The sequence below is a fragment of the Sus scrofa genome, chromosome 3 (assembly GCF_054392235.1).
Source record: "Sus scrofa isolate SSC_HxYL_T2T_F1_AM1 chromosome 3, Sscrofa_HxYL_maternal_Yorkshire_Landrace_v2.0, whole genome shotgun sequence".
Lineage (NCBI taxonomy): Eukaryota > Metazoa > Chordata > Mammalia > Artiodactyla > Suidae > Sus > Sus scrofa.
In genome coordinates, this window is record NC_139385.1 from 14,598,938 (window position 1) to 14,611,683 (window position 12,746).

The 12,746-nt window shown below is 46.0% G+C and overlaps 1 protein-coding gene and 1 long non-coding RNA gene across 9 annotated transcripts in view; one reads left to right on the forward strand and one right to left on the reverse strand.

Annotated features, from left to right (window-relative positions):
* AUTS2 (activator of transcription and developmental regulator AUTS2) overlaps window positions 1–12,746 on the forward strand; it is a 1,184,853-nt gene that overhangs the window by 1,120,532 nt on the left and 51,575 nt on the right.
* LOC146404418 (uncharacterized) lies at window positions 758–7,615 on the reverse strand. The gene is made up of 2 exons (XR_014840366.1): window positions 5,388–7,615; window positions 758–3,276 (listed from the first exon to the last, which is right to left on the reverse strand). It is a non-coding gene; the product is annotated as an uncharacterized LOC146404418 (long non-coding RNA).

Below are 12,746 nucleotides of genomic sequence, written 5' to 3' on the forward strand. Positions count from 1 at the left end.
CTGTGTAGCGTTAATGAAGCTGGGTATTGACTTTGTTGCCCGGGTGACTCTTCTCTGACTTGCACGGTGTCCACGGGGAGAAAAGTTATTTCCACCCCACCTTGTGGGAATACACAGAAGTCATTTTCCAGGTCTGAACGGATTAGACAGTTCCCTCCAGGCCAGCATGCGGGCACCTGCACGTTTATACCAAGGCACTAGTCATTGTCCCCAAGTGTGTATTCAGGTGTCTGTCTTAGCAGGCAAAAGGGGCCACAGCCGCCCAAGCCTGCTTATCACAGGGTGTCTGTAGAACTTGAGTTTCAGAGATTAACAACCTGAAATGAGACAAAAGAGCTTTCTTGATCAGGTAACTTATCCAAAGATACGTGCTTTGATTTCCTAAGGCAAGTTAGCATTAAAGATCAGGCCTGACCTAACATGTTAACATCCGGCGCCTGGGCTTGCGCAGGCTCGAGAAGGCTGCCCAGCCGGAGGCACCGTGAACTTGAAGGAGGGCACAGCTGTGGGCTTTGGAGTGGTGACGAACATGGGAGTAGGTGGCATGATTCCAGTCACCGGTTTACACAATTTAAACTGTCAAGTGAATCTGTCATGTTGTCCACTGTTACTTAAGAAAGGCAGACTCTTAAAAGCAATCATTAGTTTGTTCTAGGGAGGCTTAGCAGCTGGGAGGAGCCCCTCCTGCTCTTCGTGAACTCAGGCCTAGAACAGGGATTTACAAAACGGGGTGAAAATGATGGCCTCTCCTTCGTCTCTTTCTTTCTTCTTCTTTTTTTTTTTTTTTTTTTAATGATTTTTATTTTTTCCATTAGAGTTGATTCACAGGGTTCTCTCAATTTCTGCTGTCCAGCCAAGTGACCCAGTCAAGCATATATATATACATATTCTTTTTCTCACATTATCCTCCATCCTGCTCCATCCCAAGTGACTAGATAGAGTTCGTTCCCTGTGCTCTACAGCAGGATCTCATTGCGTATCCACTCCAAATGCAATAGTTTGCATCTCTTAACCCCAGATTCCCAGTGCATCCCATCCCCGCCCTTTCCCCCTTGGCACCCACAAGTCTCTTCTCCGAGACCATGAGTTTCTTTTCTGTGGAAAGGTGCATTTGTGCCGTCTGTTAGATTCCCGGTGTAAGTGATATCCTATGGTATTTGTCTTTCTCTTTTGAACTTGGGTCACGTAGGATGAGAGTCTCTAGGTTTCATCTCTTTCTCTCTCTCCCTGTGCCTGAGGAGCTAATATGGACCTCGGAGGTGGGTGTGGCGATCCTGTGCAGGTGGTTGTGGGGTCATCGGTTAATGTCCCCCAGGGGCTTCCTCCTCTGCCTCCACCTCTCCACCCCCACAGACCTTCAGTTCTCACTCAGCTCATGTCAGGGGCCCCATTTCTCCTTCCAGGAACCTGCTCTCCACACCTCGTGCTGCCTAAACCCCCCTGGGCGGCTTCCCTGCTCCATTAGAGACCTTAGCCTTCAACTATAGTTTTTATCTTAAAACCTATTTTCCATGTATGTGAATCCCCAGTTTCAGGCCCTGAGACGTGGCTGTCAGTTGGCAGTTGTTGGCTTGTCAAATCATTACGTCCATGCTCTAGATACTGAAGCTGGGGACGTGACTTACTCTGTTTCTGAGACTCTGAAGACTTCAGAAATGTATAGAAGCCAGGCCTCAGGTGGCCTTCTCTTACGGAGGTTGGGATACGTTGAAAAGCTGTTGCAACTGTTAGAGGAACAGGCTAAGACCGCTGCCGTGAGCTTTTTCTTACCCCTTACTCTAGAGCATATGACTCTTAGGTGCCTGTTACTAAGCAATTAGTAGGCACAGGACAACTAAATTTTTTTTTTTTTTTGAGATAGAATTCATATACCATGAAATTCATTCTTTAAAGGGGAACCATTCGGTGGTTTTCAGTATATTCACAAAGTTATGCTTCGATCACCACAGTGACTTTTCAAACCTTTTCATTAGAAAATGAAACCCCGCACACCTTAGATATCCGCCAGCCCCCCCACGCCCCTCAGACCTAGGCAACCACTCACCTGCTTTCTGTCTCTAGAGTTTTTCCTTTTCTGGACTTTATATGAGTGGAACCGTATAATATCACCCTATCATTATAAGCATAGTACCATCTTCAGTAAAGGATCCTTTCGTCTCGTCCGTTTTCTATAGTATGTGATCTCTTGGGACCGATTTCTTTCCCTTAGCACGTTGTCATCAGGCTTCGTTCATCTCGTAGCATGTATCCGTATTGCATTTTCTACTGCCAACCTATTTTCCATTGTAGAGGTATGCCACTTTGGTTTTATTGATTCATCAGCTGGTGAACATTTGGGTTGTTTCTCTTCTCTGGCTGTTATGCATACGGCTGCTGTGGACATTCCTGCACACGTGTTTTTGTGGATGTAAGTTTTCCCTTCTCTCGGATACGTACCTGGAATGGGTGTGCAGAGTGACCTGATGACCCTGCGTTTAGCCTTTTGAGGAACTGCCAGACTGTTTGCCGTAGGGACTGCACCGTTTCCTTCCCACCCTTGGCGTGTGAGAGTTCCAGTCTCTCCGTGTTCTTGTCAGCGCTTAGTTGTCTCGTCTTCCTGACTTAAGCCGTCCTGGTGGGTATGCCGGGGTATCTCGTTGTGGCTTTGACTAGCGTTTCCCTGCTGGCCAGGGATGCTGAGCATCGGTTCATTTGCATATCTTCTTTGAAGGAAGGTCTATCACATCCTTTGCCCGTTTTTAATTGGGTTATTTGTCTTTGTAGCATAGTCTCTTGCATGTTCTGGATCCCAAGTCTTTATCGTATATATATGGTGAACAAATATTTTTCTCCCATTCTGTGGGTTGTCTTTTCACTGGCTTGATAATGTCTCTGGAAGCACTTTTTTGTTATAGGCAACACTAACCAAAGACTGGTTACTCAGTTGCTCCCACCTTAGAGCTATTATTTATTCCGAGTGTCTATCAGGAAGGTGCTACATTGTTTTTCTCCTTCCTCTCTCTCCCTCTTTTTAACTTTTTACTTGGAACTACTCTCAAGAAGAAAAATTGTAAGAATAAGAAAAGAACCAAACCTATATACCCTTTAACTGGATCCGTCTCTTCAGTTTTGCTCCATTTGGTTTATCTTTTCTGTTTCTCTCTACGTAAGTACCTACAACACACATGAATAAAAGAATATTATTCTGCACTGGTTGAGGATAAACTGCATAAATCATGGCCCTTTAATGCAGCCTAATTGTCTGACTCTTCCCTAAGAACAGGGATAGTCCTTTCTCTAACCACAGCATCATTACCCTCTTCATAAATTTAACACTGTTGGGATCCTTTTGTCTCATCCATGCTCCCTAATTTAATTTTGCCACTTGACACATTGTTCTTAAGGGCGTTTCCCCCTGCAGCCTAGGGTCTAAGGTCTGAGACAAGTGTTGCATCTGAGTAAGAAGATTAACATCTGTAAGTGTATTTCCTGACACTTACCTATGCTAGTGCTTGCGACTCCCTGTACTTCATGCATCAGAACTGGTAGCTGAGGGTGTTCCCATTGTGGCTCAGCAGAAACAAATCTGACTAGCATCCAAGAGGTCGCAGGTTCGATCCCTGGCCTCAGTCAATGGGTTAAGGATCTGGTGTGGCTGTGACTGTGGTGTAGGCCAGCGGCTACAGCTCCCATTCATTCATGTGCCACAGGTGTGGCCCTAAAGAAAAAAAAAAAAAAGAATTGGTAGCTGATCTCATCCACCCCACCTGTCCCTTGGGACACCCCCCCCCCCACCCTGAGCAGGGCTTCCATTTCTTGTGCACTTGCCCAGAAAAAGAGGCAAGGAAGAGCTGGGGTGCCCTTTGAGTGAGAGGCAGATCTCTGCATTGACCTCCGGACATCATGGACCATCACCAGGTCTGTCTCTCCCCGGCAGTGCTCTTTGTCCAGACCCCATCTTCCCACTGTGGGGCATCTGCTTCCAAAAAGTCTGCTCTCTCATGATAGAAATGTTGGGGGTGGCGGAGGTGGGGGTCAGCTTAAATTCTCTTTATCCAGTGACCTTTGACTCAGCCTATCCCCTCCCGCCTCCCATTTAATCCACTTAGTCTTTTTCCCAAGGGGGAGGCCCAGGCAGGCCTTCCTTGCCCCTGTGTCCTGTTGTATTTCTCCAGATTCCAAACTCAAAAATCTAGCGATTCTGCTTTTAGGATGTTACAGAACAAGCAGGCATGGGTTTCGAAAACAGGTGCAAAAACCATTCAAAGTAAATTAGTAATTCATATCAGAGTGGGTTATGCACTGCCGCTTTCAGAGCGCTTTCTCATTTCTTTATGTCGTTACTCAACTTACTTGCCATCATCCATCCTCATCACCAGCATGGAGGTGGGCATGGCACCTGCCACCCCCTCTGTCCCCGAGGAAGCCACTCTCAGGCCGCCGCTCGCCCAGAACCAGGCTGCAGAGGAGCAGTGGAGACAGGGCTCACACCTGGCTTCTCCGAGTTCCCCATCTTATGCCATTTCCACCAGGCTGCACATCCTAATCACTTTGTTAATTAGAACTCGGTATCGCGGGTTTGGTAGGAATTGGTTTATGCACCATTCAAGAATAATAAACATTTACACTCTAGGTTTTTAATGATCTGAGACAGCAGAGAAGTATATAAAAAGATTAGCCTCCTGAACGTTTAATTCTGCAGGGGCGGGCGCCGGAGAGAGGGAAATCTGTCTGCAGAAGTAAGAGCAGCTTAGAGGAATCTCAGATGGGATGTTTCCCAGGACTCTTGGAGACTTAGAGCGAGCGATGTGTAATAATCAGTTTACATCCTTCCAAGTCAGGGACTGTTTCTATTGTAGAAATAGGACATTTCCACAGAACTAAGAATACCCGGGTGTCGCAGGGCAAGTACTGAACAGGACGGAAGATGCCAGCTGTCTGGATGATTTTCCTCCCGGGAGTGTTGTATGAAGGTTTTCAAACCTACAGAAAAGTCGAGAGCCGGTGTAGTGACACCTGTTTCTCTTCACCAACACGCTGCCTCCCTGAGATTCTGCCATTGTTCCCATTTTCCTAAATCAGCTTGATCACATATATCCAGGCAATTTGGGATGCATCTTGTTAACACCGTCATTAAATGTATATTTTATATATGTATTTTTTGTTTGTTTCAGTTTTTTTTTTTTTTTTTTTCTTTTTAGGGCCACACCCACTGCATATGGAAGTTTCCAGGCTAGGGGTTGAGTCAGAGCAACAGCTGCCAGCCTATGCCACAGCCAGAGCAACGCAGGATCCGAGCAGTGTCTGAGACCTACACCACAGCACGCGGCAACGCTGGATCCTTTAACCCACTGAACGAGGCCTGGGATCGAACCTGCCTCCTCATGGGTGCTAGTCAGGCTCATTACTGCTGAGCCACAATGGGAACTTCCATGTTTTATAATTTGGATGGAAAGAGTCTACAGTCTTCGTTTGGCTAAGATACCTTTTATTTCTTAGCATCCTTTTGCACTTCGGGTTCATCAGGTTGCGCTGACACCAGAGGCCTTGGTTCCTGTGCTCATGTCCCTTAAAAGCCAATGGCATGTGCCAGGCTTCCCCTTACGCTCACCCACAGAGACCTGTGACAATCCTGGGAAGTGTCATATGGAAACAGAAACTTTCAAACACCTCCTCTGCCTCACCCTGCTCCCCTGCTTTTAAACATAAAAGAAAACTGTACCAGAATGTGGTTTGGTGGGGGATATTAAGTATATTTTGGCGTTGGGTGTGTTGAATATGGTCAGATGGTCATTTGCCATCTCTTCTGCTCCCTGGAAATAATACTTTTCTTGCCCGTCCACTCTGTGAATTAGTCAGAGTTTCCAGGAATAGAAAGTAAAGCCACAGAATAACTGCTGAAAGTCCCCAAGTTAAATGTTGAGCTGTCGTATAATATTTCCCAGAGCCGTCGTATTGCCTCTGCAAGATTCTTAAACTCTGTTCATCATTAGCACTGCGTCTTTTTAACATGAGGCAGTGACTTATTAAAGAGATGGTTATGAGACATCGAAGGGCTACTTTAATGCTTCCTCATTATCTAGACTTAAATTCAGTATAGCCCTGTAGAAGGCTAAAGAAGAAATGTTTGGTATTTTAAGGGAATAAGGGAGATAAGGATAAGCTTTCAACCCTAGGTCAAGATAATAAGTAAATCCAGAGGAGAGAGAAGTAAGCCTGGGGTGGAAGAACCCAGCTCATTGTGAGGGTAAATGGCCTTTCTAAGGCTCCAGCCCTGCCCCAGGAGCAGTGGATAGGTCGCCCCTGGAGGCAGGCTTCCTTTTTCCCCTTCACCTTAGCTAGATCTTTCTAAAAACCAGACACAAACAAAATGAAACTGGCTTTCGGGAAGATGCAGGACATGTCAGGTGCAGTTGGTCTGTTCAGAAGTCTCCTCTGTCCTTCTGGTTTGGGCTGAAGGGCGGCTGGAGATGTGCTTTGGGGCCAAGGTTGGGTTCCTGCCCTGACCTTCTGGGGCTGTCTTGGAGGGTTTATGGGGATGTTAAGAGGAACATCCATGGCCTTTACCACTGGGGCTCTAGTGGAGGGCTTACTTGTGAGTCAGGTTAAGGCCAGAGAGGGCAGCTTCTCTTGGTCGTGCCCTGTGTCGGGAAATGCATCTGTCTCCACTTACTTTCTCTAGAATTGAAGCACGCATTGGCTCTTCCGTGGTGCTTTTGTGTTTTCCTGAAATATCCCCATTTGAAAAACAGAGTGCATGGCAGTGGGCAAATAATAGGTCCTCAGAATGCCTATTGAGAAGGGAAAAGAAATAGAGCTGAACAGACAGGCCACCGTCCTTGTGCTCTGGGGGTGACTTATGTGACCCACATGGAGAGAACAAGAAGCCTTGGAGAGACAAGAGAAGAGAAGGAGTTCTCGAATTAGGAGGCTAAACCTTAGTTTGTCCAAGTCAGTGTAGAAGTTTAGATCTGTTACAAACACAGTTCTTATTTGATTGACAGTGGGGAGGGGCACGTGGAGTTTGGATTTGAAAAATCTATAAAGAAGGAGGAAGTGACCACTTCTCTTTTACTTATTTATATATGTGTGTGTGTGTGTGTGTGTGTGTGTGCGCATATCTATGATAATTAGAATATGAAGGTATTGTTAAGAGACCATTAAGTTACAGGTTATCAAAGAACAAATTCTATTTTCCTACAACATTTAGCATAGGATAAAAGAGCCTTTTTAAATCAAAGGGACAGGGAGGGAAGATGACTCAACAACAGATGGTTAGATCCTCAGTTCACATCAGACTAAATTTTAAATGAACTGAAGAGTTAGAGATAGGCATTCCCGGTGTGGCTCAGCACGTTAAGAACCCAGCTAGTATCCATGAAGTTGCAGGTTCGATCCCTGGCCTTGCTCAGTGGGTTGAGGATCTGGCGTTGCCACAAGCTGCAGCAGAGATCGCAGGTGTGGTTCGGATCCAGCACTGCTGTGTCTGTGACATAAGCCAGCAGCTGCAGCTCCGATTTGACCTCTAGGCTGGGAACCTCCATAGGCCACAGGTGTGGCCCTAAAAAGAAAAAGAAAAAAAAATGAGAGAGCTAGGTATGTGTTACCTAGGAAAAAAACAAAAAACAAAAAAAAACAGCAATAAAAATCTGTAGATTGCATATATCATTCATTGAGGGATGGTCATTATGATGAGAGATGTTACACTAGAAGTTAATTATATATCAGATAATAGAAAATTTGAGTTGAAGGGAAAGATGAAATAATAGGCGTGCTTTATTGCTGATTGTTTTGGTGGTTTGGAAATAGGTATTTTTGTTTCCAATCTTCCAAAATTGGTGGACTGGTTGGAGTATTGGTTTAAAAAAAAAAGGGGATGTATATATATGTTTTAAGTGAAGTTCAATTCTCTTTTTTTAAATGCCAGTCAGTGCTTTTTATGTAGAGTTCTGAACCTATCCAAATAAGAGTGATTTAAAGGGGGATTTCTGGTGACTGATGGAGTCATTTAGGTGAAAGACCTTGTCCACAGTGCTGCGAACAGCAGGTGGGAAAGGCTGGGCTGTGATGGGAATGAGAAATGCCCAGCTGTTCATCACATTCCTGGAGCCGGCTTATCGGAGTTGTATTTCCTGTTTCATAGACTCGGGGGGAGATTGTTTCCACAAAGTGCATCTCTGACTCTTGGAAAGATCTAGACATAACCTAAATGGATTGTGCAGTAGAGTCATAAATACACCCTTCTCTTCCCCAGAGCCTGACCTCCTCACCCCTTCATCCTCCTTATAAATCACGGGCATTCCCGAGCACCCTCTTGGCAGCTGTATTAACAGAGGAGAGGGATCTTAGCACGCCATGCAGTCGACCATTAGCCAAAAGTTTTACCTCCTCTGATGTTGCCCCTTCTAGGAACATCCATAGACTTAAATTCTGCATAGCCCCTAGAATGACAGTGGAGTCAGAACTTCATGTTTCTGTTTTCAGGTCAAAAAGATTTATTTTTGAAACGCAGTTTGCTCTATCATTTGCAGTGTGAGATAGAACTATCCTGACCCCTTGTATCCGGTTCTCATTTGTGTATGATTTTTGGAGGAAGAAGGGTTAATTGCCCAATTGGGTTGACATGCATTTTTCTTTCCTGCTCTGCCATTGTATAGCTTCTTTATTACCAAGGGTACATAGGATGTTGAAATAACCTAAAATCCAGAGAGGGGTAGCCAGGAGGAGGGGAAGAAGCCCACATCTGTTTCAGAGCCCTCGGGCTTCATAGTTAACCTTGAAGGTGGAGAAAGGTCATTGCCCATTTTATCGGTGTTATGATTAACAGTAAAATACTATAATGTAGACAGATTATTATACTGCAGCCAAGAGGCAATAAAGAGAAGCATTTTAATATACAAATTTAATTAGATTTTAAAAATTAGGCTGTAGGAAATAAAGGCCTCTGTGAAAGGCTTCTATTGAAGACATTCTCCGAGCAACTTTTGAAGAGATGAGGAGTTCCTGTTGTGGCTCAGCAGGAACGAACCCGACTAGCATCCATGAGGATGCGGGTTTGACCTCTGGCCTTGCTCAGTGGGTTAAGGATCCGGCGATGCTCTGGAGCTGTGGCGTAGGTCGCAGATGGGGCTCAGATCCCACATGGCTCTGGCTGTGGTGTAGGCCAGCAGCTGTAGCTCTGATCGGACCCCTAGCCTGGGAACTTCATATGCCGTGAGGCTGTTGGCCCTAAAAAGACAAAAACAAAACAAAACTTTTGATGAGAAGAAAAAAAGTGCAGAACTGGAAAGCGGTGTGGCGAAGCTGTCTGTGGATTCCCAAGTGCAGTTAGGAGACTTTGAGACTTGACGGGCCTTTCTGCAGACTTACCTAAGATCCAGGAAATGAAGTCTTCCCAGGGGTGCAGGCCCAGAGGGAAGTTCCAGTTGTTCCGCCTCTCAAGTTGTAAATGTGCCAACTTGAGCTTGCTGTTACTGCCGGTTCTCTGCTTCAAACATGGGGAGACAGGGAGGGAGGGAAATAAATAACCACGCTCACTGCTTTTTTTCCTCCTACGGCTGAAACCTGGAACTGTGCGACTGTCTTCTCTGACGGGTCACAACACCAGGTGTTGCTGTTGGAGCAGGTGACAGGCTCCATAGAGAAGCTCTTGGGGCGCACGGCATCTTTTTTCCTTTTGGCGTCTACTAAATTGTTGTTGTTTTCCTGAACTTTTTCAGGAAAATATACACATAACATACATATGCGTTTCTTTTCTTTTACTGTGTAGTTGACTTACAGTGTTGCATGAGTTTCTGCTGTACAGCAAAGTGATTTAGTGTATACTGTACATGTGTATATTCTTTCTCATATTCTTTTGGATTATGGTTTCTCACAGGATATTGAATAGGGTCCCTTGGCTCTGCTGTAGGACCTTGTTTATCCATCCTCTGTGTAATAGTTTGCATCTGCTCATCCCAAACTCCTGATCTATCTCTCCCTTGGCAACCACAAGTCTGTCCTCTATATCTGTGAGTCTGTTTCTGTTTCTGGAAACAGAAAATTTATTTATATCATATTTTAGATTCTATGTATAAGTGATGCCATGTGATATTTTTCTGCTTCTGACTTATTTCACTTAGTATGATCATCTCTGTGTCTTTCCATATTGCTGCAAATGGCACTATTTCATCCTTTTTATGACTGAGTAGTATTCCATCACACACACACACACACACACACACCTGTATGGGGCTTGATCCATTCCTCTGTTGACGGACATTTGGGTTGTTTCCGTGTCTTGGCTATTGTAAATAGTGCTTTTATGAACATAGGAGTGCACATATCTTTTTGATTTAGAGTTTTGTCTGGGTCTGTGTCCAAGAGTGGGATTGCTGGATCATATGGCAATTCTAATTTTGGTTTTTGGAGGAACCTCTATACTGTTTTCCATAGTGGCTGCACCAGTTTACATTCCCACGTACAATGTAGGAGGGTTCCCTTTCCTCCACACCCTCTCCAGCACTTACTGTTTGTAGACTTTTTGATTTACATTTCTCTAATAACTGAACTAGTGCTGACAAGCATCTTTTCATGTGCCTATTGGCCATCTGGACATACATATGTCTTTAAAGCTGGCGTTGGGCCTGAGAAGCTGGTGGATGAAGTCAGTCTTTTGAAAATTGCTAGTTCCCGGGGGGATACATGGCTGGCCCGTGGAGAAGCAGTGTGTATCCCTCTGCCGAGGCCCAGGGTGAACTGCGAGAGAGGACACGGGCGTGCTGGGATCTCTGCTGCACGGCGCAGGGTTCCAGGGCTCAGTCCCCAGGGCAGTGGGGACAGTCCAGGGAGGAAAGGTGGCCTCGTGTGCCCTGCAAGTTTTTGTATCACATCTTTCGCTACTGGAAAGGGAAGACATTGGAACTTTGTGTGGTTTTTCTAGTCACTTGAGTCCTTCATAGACTGGAATGTCCCTTATTCAAATAGAAGGACATTCATCTGGTTTAAAACATCTTTTCCACATTTTTATGGTGCGTGGAGTGTGCAGGGTTTTCACAGTAGGGCCTCTGTGGAGGCCACACCCCCAGGAAAGTTTGAATCTGCTTCTGTCGCTCTGGTGATCTTGACAAGGTTCGGAGGCCTTTCCTGTTCTGTCTTGGGCATCCGGTTGTAGAGAAATTTCCAAGCGGCGTGTCACCTGGAAGGATCGTGCGTTCTCTGGTGCCACCGGAACAAGGGATCATTCATGTGTCTTTTTTTTCTGTCTTTCACACCAGCCCTGCATCTCCCAGAAGGAAGGGTTGGGTGCTCCCACCAGAAAGTTTCGACCAGAGATGAACTTAGATCTACTTGGCTCACGCTGAGTCCGAATGAGTTTTCCTCTAGGGTTCCTCAGTCTCCAAAGGAGAGCCTCCAGGGCTCTGCCAGAGCAGTGGCTTCAGGCCAGAGGAGTATGGGGGTTCCACAAGGCTCTCCCTTCCAAAGGCCCTACGGCCCTCATAGAGGTGTCTGTTGCAAGGATCGGGGGGCCGGCGGGACGGGGGAATGGAGAAAAGGTCTTTTGTTGGTGGGCGCATCATATACAGGTATAGCATCATGGACTGGGTACCTCTTTCTTTCTTTCTTTCTTTCTTTCTTTCTTTCTTTCTTTCTTTCTTTCTTTCTTTCTTTCTTTTTTGGTCTTTTTGCCATTTCTAGGGCCGTTCCTACGGCATATGGAGGTTCCCAGGCTAGGGGTCGAATCGGAGCTGTAGCTGCCAGCCTACGCCAGAGCCACAGCAACACAGGATCCGAGCCGGGTCTGCAACCTGCACCACAGCTCATGGCCAACGCCAGATCCTTAACCCACTGAGCAAGGCCAGGGATCGAACCCGCAACCTCATGGTTCCTAGTCGGATTCCTTAACCACTGAGCCACGGCGGGAACTCCTGGGTACTTCTTTCTTATGCTTTTTGATTTTCCGGTTTCATAGATTCTTTATCTGGTTAAAGAAAAAAAAAAAAAAAGAGGATGGTTGTCAGTAGCACGACTGTAGTGATGTGTCTGGCTTTCTAGTTAGGAGATGGAGAAGAGTCGTAACTTGCCCACGGTCACAAAGCTCATTTTTAACAACCTGGATCGGAGAGCCTTTGGGCAGGAGGAAGATGGGAACGGTGCTCTAGCCTCAGCCGTCTGTCTGATGTGCACATCTTGTGTCCGTGGCTCCCCTGCCAGACTGGCACGAAGCCTGTGCCTGGACACCCCTGATGCCTTTTCTGGGAGCTGTTCTATCTTTGGGCAGATGTCACTGTTAAGTTCTCCTTTATGTTGGGCTAAAGCCTGTTCCCCCATGTAGCTCTTCCCCTCGGGGCCATGTCAGACAAGTGCACTTCCTCTTCCAAAAGCCAGCCCTTCACATGCTGGAAGACAGCGAGCCTGTTCCCTGCCCTCCACCCTCCCCTTCCTGCGGTGGCCCCCTCCCAGGACTCTGAATGTGCTCCAGCCTCCGGCAGCCCCCAGAGGAAGGTTCTCCTGACGTGGCCTAATCCGAGCTCCCATCCCCCACTCTCAGGTAGACTTTTGTGTGAAAACGCCAAAACTTGCATTAGAATCGCTTTGGATGGACTAGAGCTTATTGCAAAGTGAGTGCAAATACCAACCATTTTCAAAGAAAAGAAAGGAGAGGCATGGCTTAGCCACAGCAGCTTTTTAAAAGTCCCAGAGGTTTTAGGTATACACTTAATTGGTGCTATTGTAGTTCCTTTTTTTTGTTTTGTTTTGTTTTTCTTTTAACCCATCATTTCAGCTCG